This window comes from Odocoileus virginianus, chromosome 27, assembly GCF_023699985.2.
Source record: "Odocoileus virginianus isolate 20LAN1187 ecotype Illinois chromosome 27, Ovbor_1.2, whole genome shotgun sequence".
Taxonomy (NCBI): Eukaryota; Metazoa; Chordata; class Mammalia; order Artiodactyla; family Cervidae; genus Odocoileus; species Odocoileus virginianus.
The window spans coordinates 19,069,496-19,087,994 of NC_069700.1; positions in this window are offsets into that span (position 1 = coordinate 19,069,496).

Below are 18,499 nucleotides of genomic sequence, written 5' to 3' on the forward strand. Positions count from 1 at the left end.
CATTTTTGGGAAATCTGGGACTTCTCTGGAGGTCCAGTCATTAAGAGTCCGAGCTTTCACTGCTAGGGGCATGGATTCAATCCCTGGTGTGGAACTAAGATCCCACGCTGCAATGAGGAAAAAAAAAAAAAAAATTGGGAACTCCTGAAACTTAGAAGAAAAATATCCAAGTAAAGATGAAAAATTACTTTCTAGTCTATGTCAATCATATGGAAGACAGTTACATACATTATCTGCAGAAAATCCCTGGGAACAGACAACATCTCAGGAAAAAACATCACATGTAAATGGATAAACAGCAGCATGTAAATAGGGACCAGGGCTTCAACCCCAAATTCAGGCTTACATATCGTGGAATGTGAAAGGCGACTTTTGAGAAGAAGTCTCACCTCCCACGCAGAACCCAGATCTTCTCAGCGGTAGTGAAATCTAGATTTGGAGCCAGAGTTAAACACCTCCTAAGACAGTCCAATTTCATCTTGAATTAGTCAAAGTTTTTTCCTTCCAAAAAATTAGTCTCTAGCAATTCCCACCTTCCCATCCCACCCTTGCTTTGGCACTGGCTCTGACCTCTGGAGCCTCCAGAGGAAATACAGGCCAGCCAGAAGGACAGGGCGTCATGTCCCTCTGACCATTGTTACTGCTTCTCACAGCTGTGTACTCGGGGGAGACTCCAGAAGTGTTCACTGCATTGAACCCGGCCTTGCCTTTTCTCGCAGTGACGTCTAACAGATGAAACAGCCCTGGTCTCCATCACTCCGACATCATCTCTGAGATGTCAGCTCCAAGCACTGATCTGAAAACCCTTTGGGAAGATAGGTGTCTGCTCTGATTAACTCAGTCAGTCAAGAAGCAGCTGTTGAGGGCCTACTATGTGCCAGGCCCTGTTGTAAGTGCTGGGAGCCTATCTCCTAACAAAATAGGCAGGTCACCCTCGTACCTTCTGTGTGAGAAAACAGAGAATGCACAAGGAATATCAGATCTCCCAGAGAGTGATTAGTGCTAAGGGAAAAAATGGAAGCTGGTAAGAGGAATAAGGAGTGTTGAATGGAAGGTGTGGTGGTTCCAGTGTAAGCGGGACAGCCACTCAGCCGAGATGAGGTGGTGATGAGAAGGTATCCGTGAGATGGTTGAGGGGAGGGGAGCGTGGCAGGGGAACAGGCTGTGTGAAGTCGTTCGGGGCCAGCCTGTGTGGTGGGCAGGAGCAGAGTGAGTTTAGGGGGAGAAAGGGGACCCATCACAGAGATGCTGTCAGGGAGATGGAGGGGGAGGGTTGCAGGAGCCCCCAGCCACACGGGGCTACTGAGCTCTTGAAATGCGGCTACAACCCACTCCAGTTCAAAGACTCTAAATGGAAGCAAGAATGTGAACTTTCTCAATTTTTACATGGATCCCATGTTGAAATGGTAATATTGTGGAGATACCGTGTCAAAATATACTACTACAGTCAGGTCACTTGTTCCCTTTTACTTTTTTATCATGGTTACCAGGGAACTTAAAACGCCACATGTGACTCCTGTTTCTATTGGATGGTGTTGGTTTCGGGTCTTGCACACCCTTCTAAGAACTTTGGCTTTTATTCCAATTGAAATGGGGATCCCTGGGAGAACTTAGAGCAGAAGAGTGACATGGTCGGGCTTTTTACAAAAGGATCCCTCCAGCTGCTGTACTGAGATTAAATCGCAGGAGGTCACTCGTGGAAGAGGAAGCCCCGTTAGGAGGCTCTGGCCGTGATACAGGGGAGATGCTGGTGGCTTAGCCCGGGGGTAGCAGTGGCGGCGGTGAGATGTGGTTGGAACTGGCCATATTTTGAAGGTTGCGCTTACCAGGATTTCCTGCAGGATTAGATGTGGGATGTGACTCAGTGTAAGGAGCCACAGGTGCCAGCAATGATTTTGGCCTGTGGGAGTTGGAAGGATGGGGTTGCCATTGCCTGAGCGAGATTGTAAGCGAGAGCAGGAGACTGTAAGGTTGCCCATTAGTTTAAGGATAAGAGACCAGGGAGAAAAAGCAGAATCAGAAAAGGACTAAGAAGGGAGGAGGCCTGGAGCCAAAAGGAAAAATGTGTCTCCAGGGAAAGCAAAGACATCAATATGCCCCTTGCCCCGAGAGACAGAGTTGAGAACAGAGAGCTGACCATTGGATTTAAATGATGGAGGTCAAGGGATTTTTCGGAATAGTCTGAACAAAAGCCTGATAGCGGTGGGTTTGCCTGAGAATGACAGGAAAGGCTTTCAACACAGCAAGCATGGAAACCTCCAGGAATTTTACTGGAAAAGAGAGGAGAGAGATGAGGCATAGCTGACACGTACTTGGGGCCAGAGAGGGATCCTAAATTATGATGGGGTCAATAACAACAGGTTTGGGTGCTACTGAGAATAACACAATAGAGAGGAAAACTGATGATGTAGGATAAACGTGGACCATCGCTGGATTCCGGTCTCCCTGGAGATGAGAAGGGATTCCATCCAGGGCACAAGCAGACTTGCCTGTAGGAACCAGGGCAGTTCCTCTTCGCTATGAGCATGTGGATGCCGGTGGGGATGTGGTGAAGCGTCTCTTCCAGCTGTTTCATTTGGTCAGTGCAGTGGGAAGCAAACCCATCAACAGTTGGCGGTCTTGCAGAGTGAGTTCAAAGCGTAAAATAGGCATCCAGGAGAGAGCTAGAGGCAATGAATTGGGGAAACAGAGGTTGATAAGGGTCCCCATGATACTTACGGTTGTGAGTTTAAAGTGAGACCAGTCAGCACCGTAATGTGTTTTCTCTAGCCACTTTACACCGCAAAGGGCCAGAAGTAGCCTACACCCAAGGCTGTGGCACCTGCCAAGCTTCCCTGGAGCTTTCCTGGTAGCTCATACGGTAAAGAATTTGCCTGCAATGCAGGAGACCCGGGTTCAATCTCCAGGTTCGATCCCCGGATCAGGAAGATTCCCCCGGAGACGGGAACGTCAACCCTCTTCAGTATTCTGACCTGGAGGATTCCAAGGACAGAGGAGCCTGGCGGGCTACAGTCCATGGGGTCGCAAACAGTTGGACACGACTGAGCGTCTAACACTTCACACACATAGATTTGACCCTTTCAAACAAATATTTGCTGAATGGCCTCGGTAATCTCAGCAGTAACGACAATAAAACTGCCTTTGCGCTGAGAACCGCCAACTCAACCGCCTCTCAGGTGAGGCTGCGTGCTCCTGCACTGCCTCCCTGTGGCCCTGGCGGGAACTGCGGCCGCTGAGGCACCGGATGAAATAGTGCTGCCGCCTCCTGGCAGATTTCTGCTACTGCAAATACGCCAAGACCGCATCTACGATGATTTTCTCACTGCCCCGGGCTGGTGAGCGCTAAAAACAGGGACCCGACCAAAGGCTAATCCTGGATGGCCAGGTCATCCCCTCCATTTTCCATTCTCATACTCAGTACGGAGCAAAGTAATCCCTACTAAAGGACTCTCCTTTCCTGGGAAGGTTTCCATCTTAGCAGACAACTTTAAATATCCAATAGCCCTCAGGAGCCAAGTCATTGAATTTCAAGCATCTGTGGAAGATCAATGCAAGAAATACTTTAGATGCAAAAATTTGCATTGTGGCTACTCCCCTGCATACTGTCTTACAGATGGAATATTACTCGTTTTGTTCTCTTTGACTTTTGGTTTAACTCTCTGGTTAGTAGGTTTTGCTAATTTTACTTTCCTCCTTCTTATGTATTTTTCATTTGATTGTTATATTTACAATTTTTCCGAGTCCTTTCTTGCTTTCTGATGTTCTTTTTTTACGTGGTATTTTGCTTATTCCATCCTCAAGGACTTTAATGTCATAGTTGCCTCAATTTCTTGCACTCTTCTCCCTCCAAGGCTTGACTAGGATTGATCGGTTGGTTTGAAATCTCTCTCTTTCATGTTTGGGGCTTTTGCCAAATGTGCAGTCATCCTTGACTATCATATTTAAAAGTGAGGTCACTTTTTAAAAAGCTGATTTGATGCTCTGCATATATAGGTTAAACTTGTTGACGTGGGTTCTTTTTTATGGAGCTGGTCGTTTTTATTATGGAACCCTGAACCATTTATGCTTCTTTTTTTCTGAGGCTGTTAGATTTCTACAGAAAAAAAGGGTCATTCATTTGTTACAGTCTGAGTGGTATCCAAGCATAGGCTTTGTGGTTGAACTTCTGGGGGCAGGGCGGGGAAAAGGGCTGTGATCCTGACAATTAATTTGCAGACATTAATTGTGTTAATTTCAGCCTGGTGCTGATCCCAGTTTTTCCTTGTTCTTTATGCCCCCAAATTTCTAACTTCTCCAAATCCAAAGCTTTGGTTATTCAGTTTCCCAAGAGAACAAATTTCAGCTGTCTTATTGGTTGGGGCAGGGGGAGATTATTGTCTGATGAGTTCATGGGGGACAATGACCCAGCTGGTCAGTACTCAGACATTCAGCTAATGCTTTTCCCTCCTGAAAGTCTTGCCTACCGTGGTCCCTAGGGTCTCCAGGCCCCAAGCCTGTGAACCAGTTGGCTTTCTTTTCTTCCAGATCCACCTCCACTTAGGTTGGAATGTCTCCCCTTCCTAGGTTAGTTTCCCTGATGTCTATTTTGTGTCCCCAAAATTCATGGACATCTCTCTTCTACTATGTTCTCTTATTTTTTTTTCAAGTTTTTGTTCTAACTGCATTTAAAATTCTTTTGCAGCTACTAGTCGGTTGGAGGGAGGTGGGAAAATAAATGTCTATGGGCCATCTACCATCTTTAAACAGAAGGTTTTGGGGGTTTGAAAAATATTTATTTCATTGCCCCAGGTCTTACTTGCAGCATATGGGATCTTTAGCTGCAGCATGGGAACTCTTAGCTGTAGCATGTGCGATCTAGTTCCCTGACCACGGATCAAACCCAGGCCCCCTGCACTGGAAGGCAGATTCTTAACCTCTACATCACCAGGGAAGTCCTCTAAACAGAAGTTTTAAATGGGCAAGTTTTGAAGAGACAGAGGGAAAAGTACAGAGGATGGGGCATTGTCTGGAAAGAGGGCTCAGAGGGCGCCTGGTAGGGCTAGGCACGTGGGACAGCTTGAAGGGACCGAGGCCCTGGGCAGAGCTGAGAAAGGTCTGATCCAAAAGTTGCAGAGAGGAGACTGGAGGAGCCTGGAGCACTTGGGGGCAGTGAACATGACCATTTCCTAGCTTTGCTCTAGGGAGTCCTGCTTGGGCCAAAGCATCATACACGTGATCAACTTTATGCCAACCTTTTCTAAGCGAAGCATGAGCGTCAAAGAGCAAGGCTCTTCCTACCCAGCCTGTTCAACTCGACCCTCTTCTGTCGTGTTTTTCTGATTTCCTCCCATTATTGCAGGGTCTCTAACAGAACTTGGCATTATTTCACTATTATCTAAATGTGAGTGGGCCTGATCTCACAGACCTATCTTCATATTTAAAAAGGAGTTATAAACAAACAATGGGGGCTTCCCTGATCACTCAGTTGGTAAACAATCCACCTGCAATGCAGGAGACCCCAGTTCAATTCCTGGATCAGACAGATCCCCTGGAGAAGGGATAGGTTACCCACTTCAGTATTCTTGGGCTTGCCTTGTGGCTCAGCTGGTAAAGAATCTGCCTGCAATGCAGGAGACCTGGGTTTGATCCCTGGGATGGGAAGATCCCCTAGAGAAGGGAACGGCTGGCTACCCATTCCAATATTCTGGCCTGGAGATTTCCATGGACTGTATAGTCCATGGGGTCGCAAAGAGTTGGACACAACTGAGCGACTTTCACTTTCACCTATAAACAACAAGGTCTTACTATACAGCCAAGAGAACTATATTCACTATCCTATGATAAGCCATAATGGAAAAGAATATTTTTGTAAAAAAGAATGTATGTATACATATGAAAGTGAAAGTGAAGTTGCTCAGTCATGTCCAACTCTTTGTGACCCCATGGACTGTAGCCTACCAGGCTCTTCTGTCCATAGGATTTTCCAAGCAAGATTACTGGTTTGGGTTGCCATTTCCTTCTCCAGGGGATCTTCCCGACTTAGGGAACAAACCTGGGTCTCCAGCGTTTCAGTCAGACTCTTTACCATCTGAGCCACTAGGAAATCCCTCTATGTATACATATATGTATAACTGAATCACTTTGCTATAAAACAGTAATTAATACAACATTGTAAATCAACTATACTTCAATAAAAAGTTTTAAATAAAAATAACAATAAAAATAGGGTTCACTGTCAGTGGAAAACTGTCACATAAAATATTAAGGTTAGAAGGACCTTAAGACATTGTCTAGCTTACATGTCTGTGCCTCGTGGTGGAACTGTACTCAGGAAGTGACTTGAAATGCTCATCACGACTACCGACAGGCCGTGTGGACAAAGGGACAGGGCTGGAGCTGGTGCCGTAAGACCTCTGGAGGGGTCTCCTGTACCACGTTGCCTGGTGGTGAGCTGATGGCTGAAGCTCTCAGCTTCTCCACCTACAAAATTGCACAAGTAAACGGCCCGCTCATCTTATAAGATGGTTGTAAAATCGCATGTTGTAATTCAGATCAAAATAGATCATTAACAGCACACTACATTTTGTATTCAAAGATAAGGTAATGGAATTTGCTAGGAATTTTGCTACGAAGTATGTGGAATGTGCCGTAACTTCAGTCCTTCTTTAAATTCAGTACATTCCCTGATCTTATGAAACTTACAATTCAGTAATATCTCTTTAGAGGAGGGAAAAGAACAAAGGCAAAAACCTGACTTTTTTTAAACACTGGAATTTGCTTCTCAAATTGGAAATAATTTAGAGCATACTTCTCTGATCCACGTCTGCTGCTCTTAGCTCAATTTTGCTCTTTTCTTGACTGATGTCGAGTTTCTCTACCCTGTATACAAAGGCTTGAAAAGCTTAAATACAGCGAAAACATCCCAAGTTACCATCGATGGATGGATGGATAAACCCAGTGGGGTATATACATGCAATGGAATATTATTCAGCCTTAAAAAGAAAAGAAATTCTCACACATGTTACAACATAGGTGAACCTGAGGCTTTTCTTCTAAATGAAACAAGCCGATCACAAAAAGACAAACACTGTATGAGTCCATTTACATGAGGTACTTAGTCCATTCATAAAGACAGAAAGTAGAATGGTACTTATCAGGACTTCAAGGGGAAGGGGAGTTAGTGTTTAACAGGTATGGAGTTTCAGTTTTGCAAGATGAGAAGTCTTTTGGAGATGGATGGTGGCAGTGTTTGCAAACAGTGTGAATATACTTCATGCCACTGAAATGCACGATTAAACATGGTTAAACCAGTTGACCAAATAGTCTCATCTTTTTCCTTATTTTGCAAAAGAAATAGTTTTAAGTAACTTTTTTTAAACAGCAAGATGATAAAAATGGTATGAGTGTAACCTAAACTTTCTTCGCGTGGTATGACCTTCTATACTTATCTTATTCCTTGTCATTGAGTCGCAGGGCAGGATCTAGTTTCCAGGGCAGACCCAGCAGGGCCGGCATGTCCGTGGCCCCTGATAGCTCACTCATCCGTCACTGTCCTCTGTCCCAGAGGACAAGCACTCTTAAACTTTCAGGGTTCCTTTTTTTCCTACAAATTTTGGAGCAAAGTTTTGTTTCTGTTTTTGTCTGCCTCTAATGCTGGGAGCCCAGAAGGTGGGGCAACAGCCCTCCCCTCCAATCTTCAAGCCTCATCCTGCACCCACCCGTCTAAGGAGCACCCCACACACGGGCCTTGCTGACCACCCTCCCCCACCCCCCCAGCTTGGGACCTGGGCCTCAAATTTCCATCTTAGGGTAAAACAAGGGTGTAAATAGTTACAACTTTTATACCTGTGGTAAGACAAGAAGGGTAGCTAATGCTGTTTTCTATGGTGACACAGATGTATATTTTGATAACAGCAGTTACAGGCTCAGTATTGCAAGCCGTACTGCAGGCCACTGCCCACTGCAGGCTTGTTAATGCAGAGAGAACTGAACTAAAGCTATTTTGTAAAAACAGCAACAAAAATGGTTAAAATGGTAAATGTTATGCTACGTATATTTTACAGTAATATTTTTTTAATGGGAAAAATAAAGGCGCTTTAGTGCATTGCAAGTGTGTAAATCCATTAGCATGTCCAGAATTGAAATCAGAAGTGGGGACTTCCCTGGTGGTCCAGCTAAAAATCTGCCTTGCAATGCAGAAGACACAAGTTCGATCCCTGATCAGGGAAATAAGATCCCACATGCCAAGGAGCTCTGAGCCTGAGTACCACAACTAGAGAGTTTATGCACCACAGCAAAGATCTCTCATGCTGCAGCTAAGACCCATTGCGGCCAAATAAGTAAATAATTTATTTTAAAGTATCAGAAAAGAATTTTTTAAAAATCAGATGCTCATGCTTCTGTAGTCTTACGCACCTGCCACACAACAGCAGGCATTCAGTCTACTTGTCAGGTTGGTTGAATTGCCATGAATTTCTACATATCAACTTGCAAGTGGTTTCAGTGAATTGTTCTCAAGATTGAGATTTCTGGATGAAGTTTGAAGGCGTTGATGACTGAAGTAGCTTTCAAAGTTACTAAGTTTCAAGTATTACCTTAGAGAAAAGGGAAGAATTACAGGGACTCACTTTTAAAATGAGTCCATTTCAGCAAGTCCTGTTTCCAGACTTCTAAATGACTGGGATGGCGGGTAAACGTCAGCCCTTCCATTAACCAGGACCTTGGGCAATCGTCTGGGCCAGTCTGTGTCTTCAGGCAGCTAAGATACCATCACCCCATTTTGCAGATGTAGCAATCCTTGTGCTCAGAGAGACAAAGAAATTTGTGTCAAATCACACAAAAAGTGGAGGTGTGGTCTGTGTCCAGGACTTGGGGGCCCCATCTTTCTGAACCTGTGCTTATCTCTGCTCTGTCATGCTCTGTTTTACGTAACTTCTCTGTTTGCACACCACATTCTAGAGTGAAAATATTGTGTGTATGTCAGCCGCTCAGTCATGTCCGACTCTTTGAGACCCCGTGGACTGTAGCCCACCAGGCTCCTCTGTCCATGGGATTCTCCAGGCAAGAATACTGGAGTGGGTTGCCATTCCCTTCTCCAGGGGATCTTCCAGACCAAGGGACTGAACCCAGGTCTTCCACTTTGCAGGCAGATTCTTTACAGTTTGACTACCTGGGAAGGTGAAATTATTATCCTTTCTAATTATTGTGTAAAAAAATCTTTGGGTGTCCCAGGCTGTTGCTTATCTGAGAAAAGGTGGATGGTTATCTGGATTCAGAGACTAAAGACAAGAATCTGAGTCTGTGATGTTGCATGAATTGGTTAACCTCTCTGAATCTGATTCCTTATCTGTTAAAATATATGCTCAATTCAAAGTGTTTTTGTCAAGTGGGATTTGTTGGTGCATGTATTTTTTATAGCATAAAGGAAAAGGACTTTCAAAGAGTGGTCCAGAAAGACCTGGGGGTTTCCCAGGAAGGGTTCAAAGAACAAAACTATTTACACGATAAAACTAAGCTCTTACTTGGCTTTCTTCACTGAAAATTTCTCACAAGTATTCAGTGGGGTTTTCAGAGATTACATGGCAGGTGGTTTTGTAACAGCCTGAATGTGGGAGCAGAAATGAGAAGGCCAGCTGTCTTCGATTAGGTTAGATAGTAAAGACACTTGCAAAAATGGTAACTAGTGTGATTCTTCTCAATTTTTTGTTTTGAATATACAGTTATTTTCATTAAAATATTATTTCTGTTAAAATACAATGGGTTATTCAATGGACATCACCCATTCAATGGACCTGAATTTGGGCAAACTTCGGGAGATGGTGAGGGACAGGGAAGCCTGGCCTGCTGCAATCCATGGGGTCTCAAAGAGTTGGATATGACTTGGCAATTGAACAACAATACAACCTAATGGGTTATTACTCTTGATTGAGATGAATTAATAAATATTTCAAAAATTTTTCAGGTCTAATTTTAATATGATAAATTTGACAGACATAGCCACATACACAAAAGCTCTTTAAGATTTTTTTAAATTTTATTTGGAGGATAATTGCTTTACAATGTTAGTTTCTGCTGTACAACAACATGAATCAGCTATAAATACATATATATCCCCTCTCTTTTGAACCTCCCTCCCACCAGTACCTCCCCACCCCACCCCTCCCTTCTAGGATATCACAGAGCACCAAGCTGAGTACAAAGGCTCTTTGAGGGTCTCAATTTTTCAGAATGAAAAGTGTCCGGAGATCCAAAAGTCTGAGAACTACTACTCCAAAGTCCTGTAGAAATAGTAGAATTTTTACTTTATATCATTGGCTTTTAAAGAAAAAATGTATCACATGATAAAAAGGATGCATGCCTTTGATGGAAAATTTAGAGAATTATAGACAAATATGAAGAAGGAAACAGTATCAATAATTTCATAATACACAGAACTGTTACCACTTCTTTTTTTGCACTTTTCTCATCATCCTTTAATTGTGACTATCTACCCTGTGATTTTGCCAGGCTTCAGAGTTTAAATTGGGTGGCTAAAAGAGTTTTAGGTGGTTATGTGCTGGCCCTCGGACCCACCTGCAGGATCTCGGCTCCACCCCAATCATCCGGTTTCTTCAACAGGTGTCTCCTGTGTTCCCATCACTGACTCTTGGGTTATCATTTGTCCATCTTTTCCTTCCTCTCCTGCTCTGCGCACATTGGAGCTGGGGCAGCTAAGATCCACACAACCCACCACCTCCTTCAGAGTCCAGTGTCTCCATTTTCTCGGGGAGCCCTGCCTGATATGGGCAGGAGCTCTGGGGACACAGAAGTGGGGCACCGAGTGTACTGGAATCGGTCCTGGATGCCGAAAGCCTTGCTGTGAGCGAGGCCTCCCTCCTCCAGCAGTTTATGTCCTAAGGGCAGCTGGTGGAGTGCAGTTTTCCTAAAAGGATCTTTTTCCTCAACATCTCCTTTAAAAAACAAATGTTTTTTGCGGGGCGGGGGTGGGTGGGGTTGATGTGGACCATTTTTAAGGTCTTTATGGAATTTGTTACAATATTGTTTTTGTTTTATATTTTGGGTTTTGGCCATGAGGCATGTAGAATCTTAGCTCCCCAACCAAGGATCAAACCTGCAGTCCCTGCCTTGGAAGGGGAAGTCTTAACCACTAAAGCCAGGAAAGTCCTGTCATCTTCTCCCTTTGACTTCTGCCCACTTCCTAGTCCTGAGCTAGGAGCCCACGGAGAGTTAGAGGAAGGACAATTTACGCACTGAATACAGAATGTCACCAGAAACAGCCTCCCTGAGGTGGTCAAGGTTCAGAACTTTAAAGCTTAGTATTTTATAGCAACACTTATCAAACTTCTGGGTCTCAGGACCACTTTTCTTAAATAGTAACGAGACCCTCAAAGAGCTTATGTATATGTGTATCTGTCAGTATTTACCATGTTAGAAATTATTAGGTTGGTGCAAAAGTAATTATGGTTTCAGACCCTGAGTTTTAAATCATAAATAGGCTCAAATACATCTCTATTAATCAAAATAGGAACCATTGCAATCAACATATTTTTGCCAATGAAAGATATTTATTTATTCCTGTAACATAAAAATCCATGCTTTAGGATTTGACAAACACTTGGAAAGCATTTTCTGTGTCCTGCTGATTGTGGAAGTAGTTTCCCTGCCAAATGTTGTCAAGATGCTTAAAGAAGTGGTAATCAGTTGGTGAGAGGTCAGGTGAATATAGCAGATGAGGCAAAACTTTGTAGCAAAAATTTGTTCAACTTTTGAAGTGTTGGTTATGCAACATGCCGTTAGGCCTTGCAGTTTTTGATGCATCTCATCTGTTTGCTGAGCATACTTCTCAGATATTATGGTTTCTCTGGGATTCAGAAAGCTGTAGTGGATCAGAGGGGCAGCAGACCACCAAACAGTGACTGTGACTCTTATTTTTGGTGCAAATTTTGGCTTTGGGAAGTGCTTTGGAGCTTCTCCTCCATCCAACCAATGAGCTGGTCATCACTGATTGTCTCATAAAATCCATTTTTGTTGCACATCACAATCTAATCAAGAAATGGTTCATTGTTGTTACGTAGAATAAGAGAAGATGACACTTCAAAACAAGAATCTTTTTGATTTGTGGTCACTTGATAAGGCACCCACTCACTGAGCTTTTTCACATTTCCAATGTGCTTCAAATGGCAAACAACCATAGAATGGTTGATGCTGAATTCTTGGGAAACTTCTTGTGTAGTTGTAAGAGGATCAGCTTCGATGATCCTCTCAGTTGGTCATTGTCAACTTCCAATGGCTGGCCACTGCGCTCCTCATCTTCAAGGCTCTAGTCTCCTTTGCAAAACTTCTTTAATTACCAGTGCACTGTACGTGCATTAGCAGTCCCTGGGCCAAATGCATTGTTGCTATTACAAGTTGCCTCTGCTGCTTTATGACCCACTTTGAACTCCAATAAGAAAATCTCTCAAATTTGCTTTTTGTCTAACATCATTTCCATAATCTAAAATATGTATAAAATAAATAGCAAGAAATAATTCATTATAAAAAACATAAAGCAAGAAGTGTACATTAAAATGATATATAATGTAACCACATTTATTTAAGAAAGTATCCCAATATGGCAAATTTTGAATGGCAAAGTTCAGCAATGCAAAACTGAAATTACTTGAGCACCAACCTAATAAAGCAGATAATTTTGAAATATTTACTAATTTATCTAAAATAACAGTAACAACTCAATACAGTTTAACAGAAATCTTATTTTTGTGGAAGTAAACTTAAAACCATGTTTTTCTGAACAGAACTATAAAAACTTTTATTTTTTATGAAAATAGTGTGGTATCTCATCCCTTCATGGAAATGGTGGGATCATGTCTGCTTTGTTTGATCTGTGGTTCTTAAGTTATTTCTTAAAAGTTGGTGTTTATTTCCTAATTTGCAAAACTGTTGATGAAACAGAATAGGTTTCTCAGTCCTGTCATTACTCACATTGTTATCAACCTGTAGGGCATCCCACTTCTCTTGCCTTTGAGACAAAAGGACAGCAAAATATTTATAGGCAATTGGAAACAATCTACCACTATGAATTTGAGAGCTTGTTTGGTTTTAATTTTTTCTATTTGGGAGGGGATTGACATTGGGTTTGTGCTTGTGATTTATATATATATATATATATATATATATATATATGTTAGTTATTGTTTCTATTGGAAAAACAGTTTTCAAGTCTCATAGTTAAAGTAAATATTTAAAAATTTCATAATGTTTTCCAAAAAGCACCATGACAGCCAACTATGGTTCTAAGCAGCTGACCATGTTTGTCTTGTCTGCCCAGAGATTGGAAAGAGAATGCTAAGCCTCTTCTTTCTCCGAAGAGATACAGCTCAGAATTTGCTTTAAGATGATGCAGGTTCTTTTTAAAACTGAGATACTGAGACAGAACTGGGAGACTCTCCATGAATCACAAATGGCTTAAAGGTTGAGAAACCCTAAAGGAAAAACCCGAAGTTCAGTTTTAGGCAGCACAGAAAGGGATCACTGAGAGGTTCCTCAGTTACCTGCCTGAAAGTGTCGTGGGTTACCTAAGTGCCTCGTTGGGTGGATGATGGCTGTTCTCTATGTCCTGTACGTTGACTCAGTTGAGACATTACTAAGCATTTTCTGATTTTAAGGGGTATCAGGTAAGTGCCTTTGGGTGCTCACTTTTAGAAGCATAAATAAAAAGGAGAGTCATTTATTTTGAAGTCTGGGCTAAGTTCAGGCTTACTTAGATGGGAGATGTGTTAGTAGATCTCTAATAATTGCAAGTTGGAGCCACTCCTCTCTAAGGGGAGAGAGTGTAGATAGTCTTTGAGGATCACGTAATTGGGAAGGAGAGGTTGGGGCTGGTTTCAGGCTTGTCTGTGTCCAGGTCTCTCTCCTCTTCCTCTGTCTGCCTCTCTCTTCTGCTCCTTGCTCCCCTGTTCGTTTCATCTCTCAGACCTGTCATATGGCCACAGATGTGGCCACAGCAAATCTAAGGTCAGTCTTACAATTTGGCATCTGAAATGAAAAAATAACAAGTCCACCTCTGATTTGGAAAATTCCAGGGAAGAACTGCACAAGTCAGACTGGGTCCCATGCCAGAAGAGACAGAAAATTCTGATAAACAGCCTTGGGGGAGGAAAAAAATATTCTTTAAAATGATGAAGTAAGGAAGCAGTGGAGTCTTTTTTTAAAAAATTGTTTTAACTTTTTGGCCGCACTGTGGAGCATGTGGGATCTGAGTTCCCCTACAAGGGATCAAACCCTCAGTCCCTGCCTTGGAAACATGGAGTCTTAACCACTGGGACACCACTAAAGTCCCCAGAAGCTGTGGAATCTTGATGCCTGGAGGGGCTGGGGTGTCAGACAGGCTTACTCTGTCAGGAAGGGAATGCCTTTTAATGTCCTTCTCCTCTGATTGATTTCTTCTGTGACCAGGGTCAGTTTGCTGATGCCAAGAGGTTGGTTACTTAACAATCTTATAAAGATCACGGTACTTAACATTTCTGTGCCTGTTTCATCCTAGCAATATAGCTTAATGATACTATATCTCAGGAGGTAGCTGTGAAGATTACAGAATAACACTACCTCCCAGAGATGCAGTAAGGACCAGTGCTTAGCATGGCCCCGACACATAGTAAGTGTTTGGTCAAGGAAAGCTGTCATGATTACTGTTGTTATTAATAACAATGCCAGAGATCCAATTAGGAGAGTTTGGGCAAGACTGTGGGGCATGGCCTTAAGAAAGCAGAAGTGTCATCACTCATCTGGGACATATGGTCAGAGCTCAACCCAAGTGTGGAGACGGAGCACCTTGATTGACTCAGTTCGCCCTGTGTCAGAGTAGGGCTGGTTTTGCGGACAAAGATGGATCTGCTGTTGAGGCTGGAATTCCAGCAGATCTTTCTGTAAAGAGGAGGAGAGTAGAAGATACCAGCTTCACCTTGAGGGAGCTAGCAGCTTAGTGGGGAGCCAGAGCCAACACTCATGAACAGTTAAAGCAACAATATGTACAGTAGTATTACGATCATGCAAAGTAAGACGTGCATTTGGTGATGTATGTAGGAAGAAAACAGTCTGAAGAGACATGGCCAACATATACCTGTGGGAGTCTCTAGGATCTTGGGAACATGAGGTGATTTTGTTTTTTAAGATGATGAATTTGGGACTTCCCTGGTGGTCCAGTGGTTAAGACACTGAGCTTCTACTTTAGGGGGCATGAGTTCAGTTCCTGGTCAGGAAATTAAAATTCCCCATGCTGCATAGCTTGGTCAAAAAATAGGGGAAAAGAGAGATTATGATTTTATTTTGTAATTAAGGAAAAAAGTGATGGCTTAAAGTGATATAAGACAGCTTACAACCCAATTAAGAGTTCTGGAATACCACTGAAGTGAGAAATCCTGTGTTCTAGATTTGTTGTAGGAAGATGTCATAACAGGTGGCATTTGGGGGGCTCCTGAGGGTTGGGTGGGGTGTAGCTGTATGGAGGGGAGAAGACACCCTAGTGAGAAACCCTGAGCAACTGGATGATCATGGCATGTGCAATTATCACCTTATTTCCTCTCAGCTCTAAGTCCACTTTTTGTCCTGCTTCCTGGTTCTGGAGCTAGACCCCAGAACATTTCTCTTTGGCCAGCTGGCACAATGCCAGGCTTTGTCATGCTACAGCTGTTTGGGGGATGGAGAAAGATCCTGACCAAAGAGGGTCTACAAAGAGCACACCAAGATTAGTCAAATAAAATACAAGAAAACCATGCAGGGTCTTAACTCAAGATGGGGAGGAATTTTCTAATGAACTGAAAGCCTAGTGAAACATCTTTCCAACATTGCCAAAGGTCTCCCAGGGCATAACACAGCTGGTGAGACTGCCCCAGCATCTTGCCTTCCACCTTACTCGTTCCTTCCTCCGATGACCTGGACCTTCCTCCAGGTACTGACTTCTCAGCAGGCTGAGCACACATAACTTCTCATACCATTTTACCTTTGCCCATGGTGTCGCCACTATCTAGCGCTAAGTCTTATTCCTTGACACCTTCAAATGGTTTGTCCTTCAAAAGGCTGACCGGACATCCTGTTGGTGGAAGGAGATTCCCCAGAGTCTCCTCCCTCCAGCTTAGTACCTTCCCCTCTACATCCTTCCAGACTACTTCTTTTCCATGCATCACGTTATCTTAAGCTCAGTGTCTGCTCATCTTTTCTACCTCTAAACTTCTTCAGGGCTTTAACGCTTCCTTGCTTATCTCCAGAGACTGCTTGGAACACGGCAGGTGAGATGAATCAATGTAGGCTGCACCCTGACTGCTCAGGACACTTTCGAAGAAAGGATTATATTATTCTTTGCAATTAAAACACTCAGAAGTCATGGGGCATCCTTGTTAGGGGCAGGATGGCATTTTAGTGATTTTAGTAGCTTGGGAGGTGCTGGCTAACCAACATCTTGTCGTCGTTGTTCAGCTGCTAAACGTGTATTCCAATCAATTCCATCACCATGACATATCTTGCTGGTTGTCTGTCTTCTCTCCTTTGCACACATGCCGAGGTAAATGGTGAAAGAATTAGAATTCTACCGTTACTCAGTCTGCCTTGGGCCCAAACTCTGAAATTACAAGAAAGAAAACATCTGGACTTCCTCATGAGAATCTTAGCAATGTCCATTTCTGTTAAAATGCCTTTTTGACATAAAAAGGGGAATGTTCATAAGCGTACCATAGAATATTCATCACATTGCTGGCATTCTGCGAAGAATTGGGCTGGGTAAGTGGCTCCCGGGTCACTCTTACCTATCCCAAGCTGAGAGCATCTAGATTTTGATTGGATTATTGCCAGAGCTCATTAGCATAGTGTACCTTGACCTGGATTAGGGAACAGCAGTCTCTGCGTAGAAAATGACCAGAACTTGCTGGGACCTGAATCAGAGAGGACATTTTTCTGAAGCAGTTTTGTCTACATCTCCAGAAGTCAGAGGTAAGGAAACCATTATAAAGTTTCCGTTGTAAGATAAATAAATTATGGGGATATAATATACAGCATTAAAAATATAGTCAATAATTTTGTAATAATTGTATGGTAACAGATAGTAGCTTGTCTTTTCGTGATGACAATATGTTTTACACTTGAGGCTAATCTAATATTGTAAGTCAATTTATATTAAAAAAAAATGTAACAAAGCCAGAAATCCTAAGGAGAGACAAATGTAAGGGGGGGTGACAATGGTCACCCCATTTCTACAGGGGTTTCACTTGTTCTGCTTGGTCTTCTGTAGAAACGGTGAGACATGAACACACTCTGGCCCAGGTTGCTTTGAAGAAAGAAAGTCTGGACAAATGTTTTTTAATCCTGAGGAAAACGGAATTTGCTTGTTTGTTTCAAAGGCTGCAAACCATCTTTTCTTCTTCCTTGTATTTTAGTCTTAGCTCTCAGAGAAATATTAAGTTCATGTTCATTTGGCAAAAATTCATATCAGAAAAAATCGGAAAAGCAAGGTAGTTTTTCTGCACAAGATTTTTTATTTCCTTTTCCTTAATTTAAAAACAAAAGAATTATATTGACATTGCATAGGCTTAAGGCAATATCTTCGACTGTTTTGAAATGTGAATCTTGTTATTCTAATACACTTTTTTTTTAAGTCTGAATTAAAGTCAATCTGTGGCATCATTTATTCTGTAACTTAGGGTTTCTTTCCCAAACAGAATTTGATTTAAACTCAATGGATATTTAATCTTGCACATCAGTGTTTGAATTGGGGGTACTGAAGTTTCATCTTTTTGGATGACTAGGTTGTAGGTGAGTGTGAGGTATGTTAGGGAGGGAAAAGACTCCTATTAACTTGTTGTTTAGTGGCAAAGACCTTTATTTACACATTCAGGTCAACAGTTGTCTATATCTATGCACTTTACTTCAGTACATCTCAGTGACTGACAAGTATTAGGGTTACATAAAGCTAAATTACTGAGGAACAGAGTACATGGGACTCTGTAAGATTGAGACTATTAAACTGACTTGTGGTTTGAGTGCCTCTGAAGTGGTTCTGTGTAACATCATTATGGCACTAGAGCACCAAGACATGGAAATGTCACACATGTAAACATGTCTTACTTCATATTCTATTAGCAAGCACATGTCATCTCAAAATAATTGGATTTTTTTTCCCCTCAAAGTTGAACACTTTAAGTATCTTTCCTTCTTTTTACTTTTTTTGGGGGAGGGGAGGGTAAGTTCCTTTTATAGATATGAATTTGAGCAAACTTGGGGAGATGATGGACGACAAAGGAGTCTAGTGTGCTACAGTGCAAGGGCTTGCAAAGAGTTGGACACAACTGATCCACCGAACAAGAACAAATCCCCTTTAACCAATGATAATTAGAAACTAGGATTTCTTGTTGGGGGTGGTGGAATACAGTTTGCACAGACATTTTTTAATATCTACTATTTCTGAAATACAATTTAATGATAGTAAGATCAGACAGAATTTTCTTGTGGCGGGCAGGGAAGAGTGAGATTGCTA